Below are 22,113 nucleotides of genomic sequence, written 5' to 3'. Positions count from 1 at the left end.
CTTTTACATTCCTTTGGCATTCCTTGGCAATAATCCTAGAAATATATTTCTATCCATCTATCTATCATTCATCTTTCCATACATTCTTCATTCTATCGAACATAGACATTAAGGCTCATCAAAGAAAAGAGCAGGCAGCGTTCTTTCTGTTAGAGGACTCTGAGTCCAATGGAAAATCACATAATAAATAAGAAAACAAATGAATAAAGTATTTTCATATGGTAAGTGCCTTAAAGAATAAATAGGATAGGACAAATATGGTGGCACATGCCTTTAATCCCATCACTTGGGAGGCAGAAACTGGTAGATCTCTGAGTTCAAGGTCTATAGCGTGAGATCCAGGAGAGCCACGGCAACATAGAGAAACCTTGTCTACCCCATCCCCTGAAAAAAAGAAAAAGAAAAAGAAAAAGAAGAAGAAAAAGGAAGGAGGGGTGGTAGGAAGGAAGGAAGGAAGGAAGGAAGGACAGAAGGAAGGACAGAAGGAAGGAAGGAAGGATGGAAGGAAGGAAGGAAGGAAGGAAGGAAGGAAGGAAGGAAGGAAGGAAAGAAGGAAGGAAAGAAGAAAGGAAGAAAGGGAGGAAGGGAGGAAGGGAGGAAGGAAAGGAGAATACAGCTTAGAGAGGAGTGGCAGCCACTTTACATGATGGAGTAGAAGATCCTTCCTGAGGAAACAATAGTTTAACTAACATCATGAAAGGTTAGGTTTAAAAGACTTTGCAAGCCAAAGACTTTGTAGATAAGAAGCCCTTGGAAGCCTCAACAACAATGGTGAGTCTCTAGAACATCAGGAGGGTTCTGTGGCTCTAGAAGCAGTTCAGTGAAGTCAGGCGTCAGTCAGATCTGGAGGCTCACAGAGAACTTTTGAAGCCAAGGGAATTGGTGTTATTTTAAATGAATCAGGAAACCATGCAAAGATAAGATGAGAGGAATGGCAAGATCCAATGCATAATTTTAATAAATCCATGTGGATGCTGTGTAGAGAACAAGAGTAGAAACAGGAAGGATGTTTAAGACATGGTTGTGTTAAGTAAATTTAGAGAGATGTAGTGGCCTACACTTACCATGGACTCCATCAGAGGTGAAGACATTAACTGAATACTGAAAGACAGAGTTGTCAGAGCTTGTGGCCGATTACTCTATGAGAGATGGGGCAGGGGTAACCTAGAATGCCTTGCCTACTGGGTATCAGTGTCACTTATTAGAGTGACTCTTTGTGAATAAGTTTGAACCAGGTTAACAGAGTAATTTAGTGTTCTCCCTTTTAGTCCATATTTTCTTGAGATAAAAGAACGTGTCTATGCTTCCAGCATTTGTACCTATTATCAGAGATCAGCTTCTCAATGTAACTTTTTGGGGCATGTACCTCAGGACAAGCAAAACATTTCTTGGGACCAGAGCTACAAAAACTCATAGGAATGAGAAATAAATTCTCTCTGGGATGAAGGAAAATGAGACAATAAGAAAAATCATGACTCTTTATTTCTCATTGTTGTCAATGAAGCTATCAATTTAACTGAGTCATTAATACATAGACACACAATAGCTGGCATTAGAATGGTGAGCTGAAGTGTTTAGACTCAAAATTAGCTTCAACACGTGGACTCTTAGAGATTTGCCTCTGAAATGCCTATTATAGTTCCATATTTTATGGAGTTGGTTATAGGCTTGAATCTCATGCATTAACAAATAACTACTGTCATTAGAACCTTATGAATTATACTGATATATTTATCTTTACAGTTAGCAGACTGCTTTCTATTTAACATCTATTGGAGTCCCACTATGCCACATCTCAGCTCACCATACTCCATCACACCCACACATTAGTAAATATAGGTTCAGAATAACATAGTATAAATATATATGTTTCTTTTAATAGACTTCACTAATTACAGCTGATGGGTACATGAACATAGAGACTTCTTGAACATTATAATTTTTCAGGCTAATGAAGAATCCTGTTCTGAATTTCTATAGCTTGTTAAAGCTATTCTATGAGATGCATGTTGAACAAGAACCCAGAGAGTTAAGCTGGAAATTATTACTTCTAATAACATATATTTTATCTGAATGGTTAGAAAAAAGGGCAAATTAATTGACTGTCTAAAGATAATACGTGTACACGTCTGATCACCCTGACTAGAAAAGTTACATACATGTTCTAGACTCCTTTACAAAAAAGACCTTATTCAACTATGAGCATTCCAGCTAATACTCTATGTTAACAATGCTAAACACAAGCTGAAAATATAGCAGGTGGCCTCCTGTAGACCAGATGGTTGACAATAGCCCAGAAGGTCCATTAGTAAGTAGCACCAGGTACAACTGCAGTCAATCATCCACATTTCTTTGCATGACATTTGAACCTAGGAAAAGAAATATTTTTATAACCTCCTGGAGCTGAATGTTTGACCTTAGAGCTTGCTGTCTATGCCTTTTTGTCTCAGCCCTCATGACTACAAATGCTATTATTAGTCATAAGACTGTTCAGGCCCTTTTAAATTCCAGTCATGCTATTTGGCACTCTGACCTAAGCCTAACAGGAAATTCAAAACCCTAATTATTTCCAAGTCTAATTCTTTAGCATTTACTTTGAATTTTCCCACCTCTGTGTGTAACCAGAATTATGGTAAATGTTGGCAAGGTTGTGCCATCATATCCCTCATAAGCAAGGAAAGTATTTTCCAGAGGAAAGTAAGTAAGTCTGTGTACCATCTATCCTGGAACTAAATCACAATCATTGCTGGTAGGGTAACTGGTCTTAGGAAAGCCATCACAACTCTGTTTTGGGTAACAAATAGGAAATGTTCTTTATTGAGTAAAGGCCAGGCAATAAGAAAGGGACCCATGTGGCAGGTAAGGACATGTGGGAAGAAAGGCAATGAAACAAAATGTCAGGAGATGTAGTGGATAATGAGGTGACAGGATGGAGTGGGGGAATGGTGGGAAGCAGTGAATCCAGGGGAAAAGCAGAGCATAAACCAGTACAGAATATCCATGGAAACCCTACAAGAAAGTCTGTTGCTTTGTAAGCTAACTCAATGGATAATTTTTCTTTTAAAAATGAAGATATTTATCTGAAGCCTTGATTAAGTGATACAGTTCCCAAATAAACTTCAGCACTTAGGGAAAATCAAATATTCTCCTCATTGACATCATTCATCCATGTAAAGGAACAGCCATCTGAGCATCACTTGCCATTTCTGCCTATGCTCACTTACTGGGTCCTCCAAGTTGACATTTGCTTTAAGCCAGATCAACTTTGGCATTAATTTGCATATATCCCCATTATTAGTCTTTATCACTAGAATCATAAACACCTATTTCTCAGAGACAGGCCTATCTTTGACAATTGGTTGCACAAACGTCAGTAGGACCAAAATTATCCTTAAGCCTAGGGATACACTTGTAAATATACAGGGATTGCTTAAAGAACATCCAGTTAAATCTGCTGTGTCACAGAATTTCTTTACATTTTCATACATATTTATATGTGCATACATTTATACATAATATATACATATATTATATGTGTATACATACATATATTATATACTTATACATATATGTATATAATATATACTATACCATATATTCCATTATATATTAAATATAACATTATATATGTATACATATATATACATATGTGTGTATATAGGAAATCCACATGTCATGGTACAGATGCCATGATGCATGTGTGAATTCAAGGAACAAAAGATAGGAGTTAGTTCTCTTTTCTATCATGGGCATTCTATGGGTTGAATTTTAGTCTTTAAATTTAGTGGAAAGTCCCTTTACTCACTGAAATATATCACTGGCCCCTTGCTATTTTCCTGACACTGCATATTATGAACCAGCAGAAACTTCTCTATAATCATTTTTTTCACCCATGCCCATGTTCCCTGAAATAACAACTCTGAGACTTCTTATATATGAATAAATGCCTAGGCTTTGACTCATTTCTGTAGCTCATAACTCATTTTGTCTTTTTTTTAACTAGTATGAGTCATGCCACATGGCTCATAACCTTTCTTTCAGTTTCATGTGTCCGTCTTCCTCAGAGTTGGGGCATATCTTCCCTGCGTCTGACTCTATTCCAGAAATCTTCTGTCTGTACTGGAACTTCCACCTATTACTCTCTATTTCATGCATAAGCTAACAGGCCAACAGCATTTTATTGACAGGTGATGCTTCCATACATTGTACAAAAGATGCTCTCTCTACTTCTCTGCCACTACCATGGCAAAGGAAGCAAGTTAATTGAGTATAGTTTGTATGGACTTCTAATGCTCAATGACAGGTAGAGAATTTTCAGGAGAGGAAAATACAAGAAAGGCATAGACTCTTACACGTACTGTTCCACATATCAATTTTATGATTCCCATGCATTGTATTATCATGAGTAGTTTTCTTATATGAGCTCCCTGCTAACTTGAAATTTTCTTTAAGGCAATAAAGTTACTTAAGGATTGTAATGACACATAGGTCCTCAAAAGGGAGTTTCAAGGGAGCTATATTCATATACACATACAAGTTGATACCAATTAAAACCCAAATTAACGAAACAATCTAGGTTCAAACAGTCTTTGCTGACTCCCTGAGCCACGTGTGAATGCTTTCTTGTAGTAGAATGAGCTGCTTCCGTGCTTATTGAGTGGAGAAAATGAATGAACAAGCTATGTGTCCAAAACCTAAGATCTGGCTAAACTGTGACTAAGAAGAGGCAAGCGGTGTGTTTGGAATCAAAACCAAAATGAGGGGGAATCCTTTAAGTGAAGAACTTTAAAGGATAGTAGAGAGTTTCTGAGAAACAAAAGTGAATGGGAAGATCTGCATATGAAGCTCCTCAGCCTCCATTTCTAGGACTTCTTGCTTTCTTGGTGATTACAGAGCACATAGATGAATAAGAATGGAAGACCCCCCATTGACTATCTAATAGCAAATGGTATTGGATAAGCATATATAGAAGCAACCAACCTGAAATGAAATCAAACAGGTTGTATTGTATTGTGTATGTGCGTGCATGTGTAGCAATAATAAAGAAAAAGAAGCCATGAACTTGAAAGACGTTCCCAAGCTATAAGGGTAAAGGAGAAAATTGGCACTTACTAGATCATTGCAAAAGGAAAGATCAGCCCTCCAAAAAATTGCATTCAGTGACTGCTTTCAAAGCCCTCCTTCAATATTGTAGATAGATAGATAGGTAGATAGATAGATAGATAGATAGATAGATAGATAGATTATATATATACATATATACATATACACACATATACATATATACACATGTATATACATATATATATATATATACATATATATCCTATAGTATATACATTTGGGAAATAAAAGGAAATTTGTGTACCATCGTAATCTCAAAAGATTTTGTTAGTATGTACTTGAAAAATCCCAGGGCATGCAAGGCAGGAAACATTTCCATGTTGATGGAGAAGATTTGTAACTGCAGGTTTGGAGCCTTCTATCCTCCTTGCCCAAAAGCTACTTGATCAAAAAAACAAACAAAAGAAGACAAAATAAAACAAAACCTACCTATTTGGTATAAGTGACCTTGCAAAACCATTCAGGCAATAATTTAAAAAAAATATAGCATATGCAAAAACAAACTGTAAATATATTTACCATATGACCAAAATTATATATATATATACATATATATATATATATATTTGAAAGATATATTAAAAGTATTTAAATATTCCTTAGTAGAGAAACTTAAGTTGTAATTTGGAGGTTATTACAGGAGAAATCATCTTTATGTTTAGAGGTGAATTACTCAAATTGTTAAGAGCTAGTAAGTATGCATCCACATCTTGAGACAGTCATCTCGCCCATTCCAAAGAAGCATAAGTTCCAGAGTTCTTTAGTTTTATAAGACCTAATCAATTAAAGCCTGGCAGGGATTAGAGAAATTGAATATATTGACATGTCAATATTTGTAGAATAAAGCTCATTAAATCAACAATGAAACAACAATTTTAAGGACACTTCAGTAAGTTATCTAATAGAGTAATGAATGAATGAATGAATGAATGAATGAGTAACAAAATCTAGAGGCCAAAGTTGGGAAGAGCAAAGAAAGATGATAAATGGCTGACAGGTAAAGCAGAAGCCATGAAAGTCTGTGGGAGGGGCCTGAGCTGTGTTTCACATCTGTCTTTAGAGAAATCACTGGAGGTGGAGTGGGGAGTTGTGGTGTCCTCTCTATGACAAAAGAAGAAGAAATAAATAGAAATTATAAACAAAGGAATTTAAGTTAGATGGAAAGATTTTACTGGCAGCAAAGGCTTTACAAACCCTGGAAAGGATTCCTGGGGAGGTTTTTAAATTCCCTATCTGGATGTATTTACAAGAAGAAAGATAGCCATCAGCCTTGGGTGGCTGAAGCAGAAACCTGCAGGAATTTGCTCCAAGCTGGGTCCATTTCTGTCAAACACAGTGAAAGCTGGAGAATGGAGTGGCATTGCCCCTGAGAACAACCTTACCCAAAGTAATCATTTCCTTGGAAAATCAACTGGCATCTGCCCATTGGTTATAAGTGGAATGTACAATTATAATACATTCTGGCTTTTATTTTTTTTTTTTAGCCTGGTTTCCAATGGAAAGAAAGAAGGCTTATGAAATCTCTCTGGCAGGCTGTACACTGCTTAATACATTTTCATTTTCCTTCAGCAGGCTGGTCACAACCAAGACCCTTAGAAAATAGTGGGTGGAGAGCAAAGTAGCAGTACATGAACCCTTCCACTGGGGACTGGGAAGTTCTCTGTTCTCTCCTTCAGAGGGAAACTTCTTTCCCTCCCTGTCAGCCTTTCCTTTCTTACCACCACAAAGACTACACCAAGCTTACTGCAGGCTGAGAAGTTCACTGGCTTCAGTTTCAGCATAAAAACAGCACCCAGTACTAGCACTTTGTAGCAAATCCTTTAATTGATTCTGTTACTCTGTTTACACAGCTGCACACCTGTTTGCCTAAAGTTTTCCCTACAACAGTTGTCTGGTTTTTATTGTGAGCTCCTAGGAGCAAGGTGTGCAGTCTGTTACATTTACTTTATACAACATTATGTACACATGTGCAGGTGTGACTGCGTTTGGAAAAAAAAAATGTTTCCTGGTATGAGTGGATTTTCAAAAAAAAGTATTATTGTGTAATTCATCAAGGTTGTAAAGAATGAACTCTGGGTGAAGAAGAGTCTTTTAAATCCCCTGGCTCTCCTATGTGTGGTACAACAAAGCCATAATCACTGTTGAGGATCAAAGAGCATTGAACAGTGTAAGCAGGGTCCAGCCAAGCAATGGAAAGGCTAATAAATCAAGTTAGAAATTGAAAATGACAAAACAAACAGGGTAGCATTTGTTTAACGGTTCACCCCCAAGCATGACTTTCCTATTTTTAATGTGTAGGCGCCATCTTTCTGGATACTCAGTTTAGAGCACTGGTAGTCAATATCCACTATCACACGAGGATGTTGCATTTCATGTACCCCAATGAAGACAATAAATTCATAGCATCCTGGATGTCTTATTTCTTTGGTTATTTTTACCATAATTAGTATTTTTACCTTCCCACCAATTCCTGTAAAAATGCCCTCCAATTTCCCCTTTTATCTATTGGTCATCCTCACTGACCCAAAAAGACAGAGATGAGTCAATCTACATTGCCTGTTGGGTTGAAAATTCCATTTTTCCCTTAGGGATCTTCAAAGTTGTATTTTTTCAAAGGACAAAATGACTAATAGAAATCCATCCCTCAAGATAAGCACAAGAAATGACATTTTTACATAATCTAAAAAATATTTTCTAGGCACCAGCTATGAAACAAATCATAACTGCTGTCTTTAAAATGCATTCTATCAAAAGCTAGAGAAATGATTCTTTGATAAAAGTATGTCCTACCCTTCCAAAGCATCAGGGTCCTGCTTCCAGAACCCACTGTGGGTGTTCACAACCACCTAGAACTCCAGTGTTAGGAATAACTAACTCCTTGAATCTACATGAGTACCTGCACTCACATGCATAACCCATACATCGACATGCATGCACAGACACATTTACATGCATGCATGTATACATATTTATGCATCCACACATATCTGTAATTATATAGACACAGACACACACATGTGTTTGTACACATGTGCACACATATGCATATATATGTAAGTATATATACATATTCATAATTAAAATACTAAAAAGGTAAATCTTAAAAATGTATGTACATGCTTTAAGATCTTAAAAATATTTTTAAAATGACCTTAAATGTAAGAATGCTGCTATATTGTAGAAGTGTGAATCATACATGTTTAAAGTATACTTATTAGACATAAGACATCTTAATAAATAGTAGCTCTTACTAGTATTGCTTAGTAAAACTTCATTTGTGACTAATTTTTAGGAAAACATTATAAATACGATTTTACCTTAGATTTTACCTTGATCTAAGGTAAAATTTGGTTTAATTGTTGAGGGGATGAAAGAATTATCGCATTCAAAGAAGAAGAAAACAAAAAACTATTGTCAATAATACTGAAGTCAGGATGACCGCACAAACTTGGACCTCAATCACGCTTTGATGTCTGGAGTCTGGTTCTCATCCTGTTCTTCCTAGAATGTTTCAAAATCTTGATCCTGTCCCAAGATCACAGAAAGTATTTTTCTCTCCTTCATGCTTCTTCCAACCCTGGTCTTATTCATGGTTATTTCACAGAACAAGTAAAAGATAAACTTGAAGTTTTTCACATATGTTTTGAAGGCACAAGAATCAATTAGACTTTTAACTTTGAAAACAAATTGTTTAATAGATTATTGTAAGTAAAATATTGTACTTAATGAACTGATTACCAAATCAATTATTACCTAGACGGCTATGTTAACTGATCATAATGCAAGTAATGAGATGATATTAATGCAAAGGTATTGTAATACAATTATCTCAAGCAAAAAAAAGCTATATAGTTTTTATATTTTGGTTCAGTTTAAGGTTTGTTCTATATTGCCAAATGTCTAGATCAGTAAAAGAAGACTTCATATCTGGTTCTTCTTGACTATTTACAGCTAGAAACACATAATATTTGTTTTTCCATCTGTTATTGGATGGCCTCTGGCCTATCTGAATCATCATTATATTCTTACTATTATAGCCTATTTGAAGGCTCATACCATTGTTCTCCTTACTGAAAAAGAAAGCTAGTGCCTTCCTTATTTCTCAATAAAGATGAAATGCTCATGAGAAATAATATATTGCAAGAATGATTGACAGGTGCACCTACAGTAAAAAAAAAAAAAAAAAAAAAAAAAAAAAAAAAATCTGAGAGACTATCAGACATCACCTCTTGAATTGTAGTGAGGGCCAATTTTAAATCCCAACCACACAAGCTCCTCTCCTCTAGCCTTCTAAAGTAAAGTCACCATTTCTCAAGTATATTCACCTTTTGAGTAGTTGATTCTACATTCCTTGTGTCCTCATTCCAAATTAATAAAATCCAAACATTTCATATATACTTTAGAGATGTATATATTTTCAGGTTGTACCAGATCAATTAATGTTGCCTGCTTTGAACCTTATAAGTGGAGTCATGAGATCATTGATTCATTTTATAAGCAAGAGGAAATGAGTGTCTCACTAATTACACTTAAAAGAAAACCAGTTATTTGGCAATCCAGATCCACAGTGGTGGCTTAATATGACCTGGGAAATGTGTTTCTTTTTTCAATTCACCAAGGCTTACTTTGTCAATTAAGGTTTGATCCCATTCCAGTAGAAAAGAATTTCACAGAGTTTTTCCAAAGAATATACAACCTTGAGTTTCTCTTAATTAAATTGAAAATGGTCTCTCTCTGCTTTCAGATATTACATGTAGCCATGGACCAGATCAATAGATTTCTCGATAGAAAGGAAAGACTCACTTCCAGAAACTTCAAGGAGAATAACCCTTTTTATTTTTTCTAAGGCCATAGATTTCTAAACAACTCAAATATGCAGTTGAAATACTGTATCCAATTGCAGTATTGATCAGTGGATCTTTATCATGCTCTTGATAACAACATGTATCAGTAAGGTGATATTTAGTATCCCTTAAAAAAAAAACTTCATATTTAGTGCCTTAGATTATGTTGATGGGATAAAACTGGGAAATTTTGTTTTACTGATTCCTTGTTCACCAAATTTTTCCTTAGTAATGTGTAAATAATAAATCTTTTGTCTCCCTGCCTTTATTCATTTGTTGCATAGCTGTAAGATCAGTTGAGAATAGATAGATAACATAATTGGCAAGAAACTGGCCCAAAGAGCACGTTTATGTATTCTCTCTTCCTTCATAAACCATAAGAATATAATCAACCTGCTTTATGTTGGGAATTCAAAACTGGTTAGGACAGACTATATTGATATATGTATTGAAACCTATATATGGATGCCTGAGAGAATGCTATGTACTTTGTGAAATATTATGATACATCTATAAATAGCAATTCACATTATACATAATCATGGGTTTTATAAAATTAAATCTCAGTACTATAGAATTTTATAATCATACCTGGTTACTGAATCCCAACCCACAAAGCTCTTACATCCCAGAATGAATGGTACCACAGGGAACAGTTCTAACTCCACTTAACAAATGCAGTAAATACCCCAACTTATTCAAGATGCTTGAATTAAGCCAGTCTCAAAAAATTAACATAAAAAATAAAGTTAAAAAAGATTGTTTTCAACACTTATAGTGATAAAAGGAAAGTCCTTTTATTAAGACTTGCTCCTTACCCAGTAAATAATCACGTGCTCCACAGCAGTGAAATACTGCTGAGAGATAAACATTCTTCATTTCAAAGCAAGGAGCATGTTGAATGGCGATACAGTTTCAAAAGTATGTGATTTGACAAGGGAGCTCTCATCACGCTCCTGAAAAAATTTTACGCTGCTGTGATTTTGTTTGTGGGTTTTTCCTTTCTTCCAAATTGAAGGAATGTACTTAACTCTAATCAGAACCATCAAAGCCTTGAAAAATGCCCATAGAGTTTTAAATTTCTGGCTTAAAAGGAAAATAAAGTGTTTAAAATCTCAAGTGCTGATTTTCTTGCCCTGTTAAGTTCTGTATTTGAGAATTGCAAGATGTGTTTATTTATAAGGGGTCTAACAAGCATTTATAAATACTTAAGTATGTGCAGGCCCAGTTCTAGTTACAAGAAAGGTTTAGTACAAAAGAGACAAGTTTCCTGCACCTAGGTAAGGAACTGGAGGTGGCACCGTGGTCCATGTCAGCAATCACAGCATGTGAGAGGTAGAGGAAGGAGGAATTCAAGTCATCCTCAGCTGGATGGACTTAAGGTTGGCCTGGGCTATCTGAAACCATGTCAAAGGGAAAAGAAAGAAAGAAAAAAGAAAGAGAGAGAGAGAGAGAGAGAGAGAGAGAGAGAGAGAGAGATTGGAGAAGGAAATGTAGATGGGGAGAGAACGGAAAGGAAAGTTACTGGAAGACTGGAAGAGAAGAAAAGTTCATGTTAAGGCCGACTTTACCTGAAGATGATGCATAATGGACGAAGAACATCCTCTAACTGCTACTGATGAATTAAAGATAGAAGATACATGAAAATGAGTAGAGCGTTTTAGAGCAGAGCAATAAAGGCCTCTCTGAGGAAGTGAGATTCAAACTGGGATTTAAATGATTAAGGGTACAACCGTACGGTGGTCTCAGGGAAAGTATCCCTGAGCAAGGAACAAAAGAAAGGCTGAACTTAGCTGAGAGTGTAAGCTGCAAGAAAGACCAGCATAAGGGTTCTCTGTATGGTCTGAAAGTGGTCAGACTTCCTAGTCAGAAGTTCATGGCTCCAAAAGACAATAGCCAGCATGCTCCTTGTTCTTCTACGAACCACCTTCAGAAATTATGCCACACTCCTGTAATGTCAGCAACTGGACAGAGACGGAAGGATTGGGAGTTCAGTGTCATCCTCAACTACATAATATGTTCCAGACAAGTCCAAACTATATGAGATACTGTCTCAAAATAATGATAAAGAGAATAACAAGAAAGAAGAGAGGGAATAAGGATGAGAAAGCTGTACTATGTCTCTTTTACTGTGCTAGATTGGTCAAAGCCACCATAAGTGTTCTCAAATTCATAGGAAGGGACATATAGAAGAGGTAAGGGATTGGGGTCATGTGAAAATCTTCCAGAGTATAAGTTTCTCAAGGACTAAGGCTGCCTCCACTTCATCTTTTAATTTGCCCATGATGATTTTTATTTATAATATTTTTGTATAGTTTTTCATTATGGCTGTTTCTAATGCCTTGCAATTCATTTGTAAAGAATAAATTTTAAAATATCTGTTTATAAAAACCAAGAATGAGGCTGGAGAAATGGAGTTAGGAATTAGAAGTACTTGCTGCTCTTACAGAAGACCAGGATTCAGGTTTCAGTAGCCACTTTGAGTGGTCTAGAACAAACACACTGTAACTCCACTTTTGGAGTATTCAACATTGTCTTCTGGCTATCATGGGCACATGACCACACAATGTACATATCCAAATACTCAGGCCCATACACAATAAATAAACACATTTTAATCAAAGGAGTTATCAATTAATATATTTGAAAAGACATCATGTTATTGTCTTCAGCTCCATTAGTACTAGACATTGTTATTACAGCAACTTCATTCTTATCTCTTTCATCCTAAAACTCCTGTCAATGAAAACTCATCTAATAAGTGCATGTTGGACCATACATTTAATCATATGATTTTTGTGTGGAGAAGAAAAAGAAGTTTGAGTATTTCTTGCTTAGTACTTTTCCTTGGTTATAGTTCAGTATTCCAAAATAAACTGAAATGTGATGAGATTTAAATTGCCTGCATAGATGGGATATCCACTCCCATCTCTCAGTGTTTGAATCCTGAATACTTTCGTTTGTTTCACACCCAGAGACTATAGGTCTCTTTTCAATAATGTTAGGAATGGCAAAATAAAGATTAAAGTCTCCTTAGTCGCACTAGTCACATTTTTTAAGAGCCGAACATATAATAAGTGAATACTATATTAGAAAGCATAAAATATGGAATGGCTGTTTTATAACAGAAAGTATTAGAGTACTCTTCTAGAATGTGCCACTCACTGCAAAAACTACAAATCAGATGGATACCCAATTCAGCACGTGATTCTTAATCAACAAAAGCTGGCTTTCAAATCTTGATCTACCTTCTGAAGTTGTTTCTGTTTAAATCTTTTTTCTCAACAACAAATACAGCTATCTCCTAGGCACATCTCTGTGGAACACAATAAAAACAAATGAGATCATCTCTTAGGAAAAGCAATGAAATTCTGAAACTCAGCTTCAATGGGAAAAGTCTCACATGGTTTGTGAATCATCTAATAAGGGGCAATGTATGAGGTGTGTATCTCTGCTTGAGTTGTGTCAAAATTAAAAGAAAATCTAAGCAAATAAAAGCCTACCGCACCCTACTTGACAAGTAACTAAGAACAAATTCTAATTCAAGGGGTATGCAAATGAGGTGAGAAAAATGTATCTTTCAAAAGTTGACTTTTCTTAAAGGAGACTATACTTTCTGAGGCATTACTTCCTTATACATTTGCTTTCTCTATAACAAATGTCCATGTCCTTTCAAAACTATCTCTAATCTGTGTCAACAAGAATAGAATTGCTGGAAATTGAATACGTGATGATGAGAGCAAGGACACATGATGGATGGTCTATTTGGACAGGTTAGCTCTGTATCACTGTAATCAATACTTTAAAAGAGTATAAATGTTTCTGGCTTATGATTTCGGAGGTATCAGGTCATGAGCTCTTGACCATTGTTTTGAGCCTGTAATAGTATATATTATGGGTTAGGGTTAGTGGAAGTGGAGGCATGCTCACCTTGTGATAAATAAAAAAACAGAACAGAGACATGGGGGTCTCAACATTTCTAATAAAGGACTCTCCTAATGACCTAACTACCTCCCAGTGGGTCCCACCTCTTAAATGTTCTGCCACCTCCCAATGACAGCATGGAATAATGAGGCATTTAACATATGGGCATCTGGAGAGATTCCAAATCTTAACTATAGCAATATATTATATAAAAATTAACATGTACTTGTTTAAATAAAAGCAAAACACATGTTCTCTCCATCTCATTAATATATTAGAATCTCTATTAGATCTTAAATGTGCACCTAAAACTTGTATGTGTTCATACATTTCTTTTTTTATTAGATATTTACTTTATTTACATTTCAAATGTTATCCCCTTTCCTAGTTTCCCCTACGAAAACCCCCTATCTCATCCCCACCCCCACCCCCCGCTCACTAACCCACCCATTCCCTCTTCCCTATCCTGGCATTCCCTTACACTGGGGCATTGAGCCTTCATAGGCCTCATTGATATCCCACAAGACCATCCTCTGCTACATATGCAGCTGGAGCCATGGGTCCCTCCATGTGTACTCTGGTTGGTAGTTTAGTTCCTGGGAGCTCTTGGTTCATATTGTTGTTCCTCCTATGGGGCTGCAAACTCCTTCAGCTCTTTGGGTCCTTTCTCTAGTTCCTCCACTAGGGACCCTATGCTCAGTCCAATGGATGGCTGAGAGCATCCACTTCTGTATTTGTCAGGCACTGGCAGAGCCTCTCAGGAGACAGCTATATGAGGCTCCTGTCAGCCAGAACTTGCTGGCATCCACAATAGTGTCTGAGCTTGGTGTATATGGGATGGGTCCTATATAATTTCTTATATGGTACAGAAAAAAAGCTTGATAATAATACTTTATATGCAATCGAATAAAAGCATCTTCATCTTTCTGCCTCAGAAGCTGTTCTCTGAATCAAGCAAACCCTGTGAAGAGACTGGACCCAGCCCCAGGGGTATTACAAGAAGAATCAAGCAAGGACTTTGGTCCTCAATTTTACTGGCCAGCCAAGCCTAAATGTAAGTTTGAGGAGGGGAGAAAGAAGGGATGGAGGAAGGGAGGGAGGGAGAGCCCCAGTCATGGACTGGTCCACTGGTGAAGCAGAAACTTGTGGCTGTGCAGTACATAAACAACTAAGCAGATAGGTACCCCGTCTTTCTTCAAGTGTGATTGTCCTGTCTCCAATACTATCTACATTGCTGAAAAAGACTTGAAACCATCACTAATATTGAATTAAAAAAATAAACTTACAGTAAAATACAGAGTATGAGCCTAGCTGATTTTTAAGTCCAGGCATGTTGAAATAGACTCTTAGAATAATCATTTCCATAGGATCTGAATAGGTATCCAAGTGTCCACCAGATGCTAGCAGCTAGATTGTACAGGGGAAAAATTGCTAACTTAAGCTACTTTTCATGATTCAGCAAAGGATTTTAAGTAATAAAAGAACTGGAGATTTGTAAAATAAATAATTCCAGTGCAAATGGGAAAATTAAAATAATCTTATCATCTCTCAGACATGTCTATATGTGTTTTTCTACCATTATCATATTTCCCTTAATTGGGCCCATTTTTTTCCAGCTGATATTTTATAGTTTGAAGTTATGAGCTATAATGAAGAAATTATTCATTTCAGATGATTGAAGTGATATGCACTGAATTTTCCCCAAAGACAGGCTAGGATGTTTGAAACACAGCATGATATAGCAAATGTGGTTTTATTCACATGTGATATTCAATATATCCACAGTGAAAAGTAATAACAGCATGCCAGAACCTCTTTTATTTTTTAATTGATGTCTCAGTAGAAGCAATAAAAATGTAAAGTACATCATTAACTTTTGAACTTTGATGGAAAAAAAAGTTCATAACATACCATCCATTTCTGACAAGTAGACATTATCTCATAGTACCCACACCGTCCTGTGCTCATTACGGTTGCCTAGTTTTAAGTGTAACTTTTGGACACATGGCTTGAGGTTTCCTAATATTTAACAGCACAATGACTTTTTACAGTGTGCTTTCATTTCATAATTGGAAGACTTATTGGTTAAGCTTCTTCAGTTGTGTGTGTGTGTGTGTATGTGTATTTTCCTGTGCTGGAGATACATCATTGGAACTTAAAGACACACACAGTACAGCATCCAGCCACATGACCATGTCCTGCCTTAATTGGATCCATTCAGAGCACCTGGAGGAATGGAAATACTTCAATGATTTTACTAAGATATTACATTTTTAATGTAGATACTGCCCACTCTTTATACTGGGTCCCATGAAAGCCAGATGTTCCCCAAATAAAATGTTTATAATAAAAAGCTACTGAATAAAAAAAATGTGTTTGTTTAAGCAGCAGAATATAGGATTCAAGTTGATTAAGGGTATGAAGAAACCAGTAAGGAGAGGCATGGCATATGTTGCATCTGCTCTTGAGGAATTAAACCCAGAGAAACTCTGTGGTTCTTACAACCAACTATAGACTCAGCTTCTGGATTTCTTGTAACAAAATCTTGCTGCCAAGGACATTGATGGGCTCACCCAGTAAAAATTACAATAATAATGTTCAACTAAATCATAAAAAAATGCAGAAGGTGATTATTACAGAGCAAGGGGGAATTGCCTGTAAAGTTGTGGTAGAAAGATCAAAAATATATTTTATTGGACTTTTAAAAAATTAAATTCTTTGTTTTTAAGCTAAGGTGCAAAGCAATAAAATGTAAAGGTGACTCATTAAACTATTCCATTCAATAGTCAAGAGTAGGGATTCTGCAAGTCCAAGTAAAAGTTACTGTTACTCCGTACGGCCAATTGAGGCAAGCCTGAAGCTTTAATTGCCAGTTTTCTAATGAAAATAACCATCTGAAAGTCATTTTAAAGAATTTTAATTGAAAGAAGTATAAAGAACTTTTTGCATATACGTCTTTTTCTTTGTCAAAATGAATTGGGTTTATGCTTGCTTTCACGTAGAATTAAAACTCAAAAATGTTTTTTAAGCATCTTTTTCAGTTCTGCAAAGATATTTGTTTGACACAATATAGAAAGTGACCAAAAAAAAGCACATAAATACACACAGTGTGGAAGCCATACAATTGGGAAAAGAGAAATAGATAGTGATCTGCCTCTGGGCTTTCCGAGCTTACACAGGGGAGCTGTCTAAATTATTTTTAATTAACTAGAGCTACTTTTCTGATCAATGTTTTACCTTCCAAAGTACATATTACCTATGCATGTACCATAGATATCTCGGTACACACATTCCATACTATCTTCAAATGAGATAGTATATCTGCCAATGAGAAGAAAAAATGGAAACTAGCTTCTTTGGACCATTAACTATCTAACATGCCTTACACTAGGTAAGTACCAAATAACATGGGTTGGACCCATAAATTCCCACTTTCTGTTTATCATTAATGTGTCTCTTGGAGTCACACTAGAAGTGGTGGTGTCTCACACATGAGAACTAACGAAGGACATCTGTAACCAAAAATATCCATGGAAAACTTGCAGCATTGATCCATATCTGTGTCATTAATCAAGTCCAGTACAGAAGGACTTTCTTGTGGTTGTGCTGTTTTAGAGATAGAGTTGAGAAATTACAGTTTAATTCAAACGTTGTTTGAAACTTTGAAGAACACAGGGTTTTATGTTATATGATGGCAGTAAAGTCCAGTCGTTAGCTATAATTCTAATTATATAAGGATATAAATATATATATATATATCATATTTTTAGATTTTCAAATAGAATGTGTAATATAATATAAATATCCTTATATATGCTTTATATATCTAAATATCCTTATATATACTTTAACTGAAAAACTTTATGTAAGTAACTGTTGATATGGAATTTACTTCTTAATGCCACTCTCCTCTTTCCTCAATCTTAAACAAAAAGATCTTTGGTGGGGGGAGCGCCATTTTAAACTAGTTTGGTATGAGCAGTGCTTAGCTGGAGCAGATGGCTGGAAGTCAGAGGCCCCAGACACCAACCTTCATTCCCTACCAACTTGGAATGTGGCCTTGGGCAAGTCATGAGAGCAAAATCTACGATAAAAGACATAATAATGTCTTACATGTGCTTGGCATTTTATGGTTTAACATCACACTTTCACATACAATATGTTGTTCAATCTTATCCCCCAGCCTCCTGAGAGGAATATAGTAGTTGCATAAAATTTTCCATTTTAAACAATAGGGATTCAAGACCCAGAGAAACTAAATCACTTCTTTATAGTCACATCAATAGCAAATGTCAGAGCCAGAAAACAGACAGTTGTAGAGGTGGTACTGGTCTCTGTTATCCCTCTATACCACATTGCCACTCTCTGGTGTCTTCCGGTGTGATAAATGGAGACATTTCTAATGTGGTTGTCACAAACCATATATGGTTACTGAGCACTTGAAATGTGGTTCAGCCTCATCCAGATATTCTTTTAGTAGGAGCCATAATGCCAAATTCTTAAGGCAAGATTAAAAAATAAATAAAATATCAAAGAATGCATGCTGAAACTATATTTGCAATATCCTGATTCAATGAAGTAACATGGTTTAGTTAGTGATTAATGTGTTAATATGTATAACTCGGTATGAATACATTTATCTGTCTCTTTACATGTTTTAGCATAGCTACCAGAAAATGGCTTTGTATAGATGACTCACACACTTCTGTGGTGTACTACTAGGCCCAAGAATTCCAATGCTCAGTACTCACAGTATGATTTCATATTACTGGGCTTGTATATGCACCTGCCTTGATGGAGCTTAAACGAATTTCCCAAGATGCATTGGGGAGTAGTGTAGACTAATGCTATCGATCCAGCCATACTTGTATATCTTCTATGTCCAGGGGAGAGGTCAGGCTTTACCCCTGATACTTCCAAATGCTCATTCATTATAAGGATTCATTTTATACTTACTTAAATGGATGAAAGGTTTAGGAGCTAAAATTCTATAGGAAAATCATAAATTATATTTGTAGTTCTATATCAGGGTTATTTTAAAATATGTTCTTCCATAAATATCAAGAGTGAAATAGAATAGTGTTATGCTAATATAGGCAATTCTAAAAAAAAAATAATTATACATAAATTTGTTACCTGGTAAATTTTATCTTGTTCACCATAACCTCAAAAGTAGATTTTGAAAAAAAAAAAAAATCTAACTGAAAATCCTCAAGGAAAAATTGCAGTAGCAAAATATAACCCCAAACACTAACAGTTAGCTAGCATTTATCTGTCATTTACTATATGGGATGGACTCAATTCCAACCCTAAAAGTTAGACTAAGATTATGTCATTTAACCTCGATAGAGATTTTAAAATCAGCAGCAAAAGAAACAGAAAACAAAGCTTTTCATTACTGTTGCTTCTTACTTCAATGCTACCTGAAATCATGATGCAACCAACCAAGAGGGTTGGGTATCTGGAATTCATTCAGTAACACTGACTGCCTTCAGCTCCATGTTTAGGTCAGGGACAGTTCTAAACACTATGGGAACATTGTGCAGAAAGAGTGTCTCCAAAGAGTGCACCAGTTTGTCATTTTGTAAATGGTGCACACTTAAAAATGAGCTAGAAACGGGAGAGTCACATTCTAAGGGCCTTTTTTATAATTTTAATAGAAATCTTTACAGTTCAGTTCCAGAGAGCTGTAGCTTTGTACATGAAGTAGAGGGCTCATGTAAAAAACAAACAAACAAACAAACAAACAAAAACTTACCTAGAGTAAACTGCAGAAGTTTGGTTTCCTAATTGTGGGGAGGAGGGGGTAAATATTTTCTAGAACAAATTGACCAAGGAATAACACTAAGATCATATTTTTAGATTTTCAAATAGAATGTGTAACAGGTTGTCACATGCCTACCCAGAATAAAATCAAAGAAACAAACAAACAAACAAAAACTGTTAATAGCCAGCTCTGTCTGAGTGAGAGAGTTCAAATACTTCTACATCTTAATTTAAATTTTTATGCAAAATTTTCAAAGTGACCATGTGTGTGTGTGTGTGTGTGTGTGTGTGTGTGAGAGAGAGAGAGAGAGAGAGAGAGAGAGAGAGAGAGAGAGAGATTGAAATTTATTGTAATTGATTCCAAAATTGATACAAACAAGAAAGACAACTGAATAATGGGAAGTAGATATTAAATGTCATTTTGTTTTCAATCACAGATGTGCAGGTAATAATAATAATGTTTGTAGATTAATCTTTCCTGGTCATATGTCCTTTCTGGTTCAGAACAAAACACCCTGAAGATTATCCAAGCACCATAGACAAAGAAGATAGAGTATTTGGGTTTTCTAGATACTCTTGAGGTAGCAGGGCACTTTGAGACATAAGCACAAGTTTAAAGATCAAAGTTGTAATGTGTGCATGAAACAGAAGTAGCCTCGGTCATTCTCAGAAACCACAGACAGCCCTGTGTGAACTGTACCTCTTCTGCCTTCGAACGAGTGGGCCACGAACCACTTCTAATGCTGTCTGTTCAGAGTTTGTCCTTGGGTTAGCCAGGAAGATGTGTGAAAGGTCATGTGGAAATAAATCATGTAAACTCTGAGCTATATAGGGTCTACCTAAAAGGTGAAACATGGGACTGCTAGAAGAATCCTACATGAACTCATAGAGACCTAGCCAGTCTGATATATTCCTTTGTTAATGTAACACAAAAATCTGGCTGCCATGAAAATTCAGAAATGAGTCATCTGCTTCATTTATGTGTTATCTCACAAATGCACAGATCCTCAGAGCTGAAAGGGTCTTCTTCTAAATTATTCTACTCAACACAAATATTCTACAGATCAAAACCTGTATTATAGAAAAGTGATTTTTTTTTTCTCACGGAAAAAGTTAAATAGCTAAAAAAAAAAAAAAAAAAAAAATTCTAACTAATCCTTGACCATTTGTACCTCCTGGGAAGGGTCATCCATGCGCAGAACTTTGAGTCCTGCCAGAATTTTCATTACAATTTGAATTTCCAGCTTAGTGGTTGGCACTTCTGTCCAGTGAAGATAAGATGCAAATGTTGACTGTGAAAAATCACATTCACAGTGAGAGCTTATAAAACAGAAACAAAAGTATAATAAACCAGTGATTCCAGACCAGTTACTCACTCATGACTCCACTTCCTCTCCTTACTGACTCAGAGGATTGCAATGAACTCTCTCTGCCACTTGCCCCTCACAATTTGTCTATTATCATGAGAACCTGGCTACTTCCAACATTCCAAATAAACGAAGAATAACTGGACACTCAGTCCTTGGGTTGAAAAAAAAAAAAAGAAGGAAAAACAAAAACCTTCTGATTTTATGCTTTATGAAAAATATGCTTGTGATAAGATTACCTAATGGTCACCCCGGAGAACAAGTATACAAGTAATACTTTACACACTGAGAAGGTTGTACTTATGTACTTAGGAATATGTGTGTGTGTGTGCAATAACATTTATATGCTACATATATATATACATATATACCTACATATACATAGATATTATATAATGTAATAGCAATGATTTTTTTTTTTTAAAGACCATGAATTTGAAAGAGAGCAATGAGTGTTTGGAGGGAGGAAAGGGAAGGGGGGATGTAATTATAATCTTAAAATTTTAAGAAATAATTTTTTAAAAGAATGGGGGAAAGTCAGTGGTAGTCTTCTGATTGTCTAAGAGCCTTGCCCCAAGGAGAACTACGATTCCGACTTTGTCAGATCCACTATCTCATTCTTATGGAAACCCAGACTCCTCATCACCAGCTTCTAGTCTTAATGCTACCTTTGCCCTGCGTTGGTACATACTGGTTGAATGGCCTAAGGAAAGCTGTTTTACAGAGATGCTAATAATTATTTTTTAACTTAGTAGAATGTACTATAGAAACATTGTTGATTTGTGTCTAGTCTCTAACTAGTAAACGTAACAGACAGTAATTACAAATAGACACTGAGCTGAATGAGAAGGATCTTATTTGTCTAAGATAAAATCAGAACTAAAGCAGGTATTTTGCTTTAATAAAAATCAAAATTGGGGGAAAAGATTATACATATTTAGAGTATATCCATCTTTCTCTACAAAATTATACTTACTTCACATTAAAGAGAATGAAGAAGTAGATATTAAATCTCCTTTCTAAGTGTAATAATATCTCTCTAAGAAACGAAAATAGACATAGACAGTGACTTTCAAGGAAAATATTAC

At 35.8% G+C, this 22,113-nt stretch overlaps 1 protein-coding gene across 1 annotated transcript in view; it reads left to right on the top strand.

Moving 5' to 3' along the window:
- The window catches only part of Col8a1 (collagen type VIII alpha 1 chain), a 128,025-nt gene that overhangs the window by 60,363 nt on the left and 45,549 nt on the right, over nucleotides 1-22,113 (top strand). Inside the window, exon 2 of the mRNA XM_031364155.1 lies at nucleotides 14,828-14,946. The gene's annotated coding sequence lies outside the window, so the exon portion shown is untranslated. The remainder of the gene's footprint in view (nucleotides 1-14,827; nucleotides 14,947-22,113) is intronic.

The sequence above is a fragment of the Mastomys coucha genome, unplaced genomic scaffold (genome assembly GCF_008632895.1).
Source record: "Mastomys coucha isolate ucsf_1 unplaced genomic scaffold, UCSF_Mcou_1 pScaffold12, whole genome shotgun sequence".
NCBI classification, from domain to species: Eukaryota; Metazoa; Chordata; class Mammalia; order Rodentia; family Muridae; genus Mastomys; species Mastomys coucha.
This window is presented reverse-complemented; position numbering and strand designations above follow the sequence as displayed.